This window comes from Manis pentadactyla, chromosome 13 (assembly GCF_030020395.1).
Source record: "Manis pentadactyla isolate mManPen7 chromosome 13, mManPen7.hap1, whole genome shotgun sequence".
In the NCBI taxonomy this organism is placed as follows: Eukaryota; Metazoa; Chordata; class Mammalia; order Pholidota; family Manidae; genus Manis; species Manis pentadactyla.
Genome location: NC_080031.1, coordinates 47484151 through 47485574, shown reverse-complemented (window position 1 = coordinate 47485574; position 1424 = coordinate 47484151).

Here is a 1424-nt window from a genome sequence, read left to right as displayed (position 1 = left end):
TGCCAGTACCAAATTGTCTTGATTACTGTAGCTTTGTAGTAGAGCTTGAAGTTGGGGAGCGAGATCCCCTCCACTTTGTTCTTCTCAGGATTGCGTTGGCTATTCGGGGTCTTTGACGGTTCCATATGAATTTTTGAACTATTTGTTCCAGTTCATTGAAGAATGCTGTTGGTAATTTGATAGGGATTGCATCGAATCTGTATATTGCTTTGGGCAGGATAGCCATTTTGATGATATTAATTCTTCCTAGCCAGGAGCATGGGATGAGTTTCCATTTGTTAGTGTCCTCTTTAATTTCTCTTAAGAGTGTCTTGTAGTTTTCAGGGTATAGGTCTTTCACTTCCTTGGTTAGGTTTATTCCTAGGTATTTTATTCTTTTTGATGCAATTGTGAATGGAATTGTTTTCCTGATTTCCCTTTCTGCTAGTTCATAGTTAATGTATAGGAAAGCCACAGATTTCTGTGTATTAATTTTGTATCCTGAAACTTTGCTAAATTCAGATATTAGATCTAGTAGTTTTGGAGTGGATTTTTTAGGGGGTTTTATGTGTAATATCATGTCATCTGCAAAGAGGGACAATTTGATTTCTTCCTTACAAGTCTGGATGCCTTTTATTTCTTTGGGTTGTCTGATTCCCATGGTAGGACCTCCAGAAGTATGTTGAATAAAAGTGGGGAGAGTGGGCATCCTTGTCTTACTCCCTATCTTAAAGGAAAAGCTTTCAGCTCCTTGCTGTTAAGTATAATGTTGGCTGTGGGTTTGTAATATATGGCCTTTGTTATATTGAGGTACTTGCCCTCTATGCCCATTTAGTTGAGAGTTTTTATCATGAATGGATGTTGAACTTTGTCAAATGCTTTTTCAGCATCTATTGAGATAATCATGTGGTTTTTGTCCTTCTTTTTGTTGATGTCATGGATGATGCTGATGGATTTTCGAATGTTGTACCATCCTTGCATCCCTGGAATAAATCTTACTTGATCATGATGGATGATCATTTTGATGTATTTTTGAATTCGGTTTGCTAATATTTTGTTGTATTTTTGCATCTGTGTTCATCAGGGATATTGGCCTGTAATTTTTTTTTTGTGGTGTCTTTGCCTGGTTTTGGTATTAGAGTGATGCTGGCCTCATAGAATGAGTTTGGAAATATTCCCTCTTCTTCTACTATTTGGAAAACTTTGAGGAGGATTGGTATTAGGTCTTCACTAAATGTTTGATAAAATTCAACGGTGAAGCCATCTGGTCCAGGCGTTTTGTTCTTAGGTAGTTTTTTGATTACTAGTTCAATTTCATTGCTTGTAATTGGTCTGTTCAGATTTTCTGCTTCTTCCTTTGTCAGCCTTGGAAGGTTGTATTTTTCTAGAAAGTTGTCGCATTTCTTCTAGATTATCTAGTTTGTTAGCATATAATTTTTCATAGT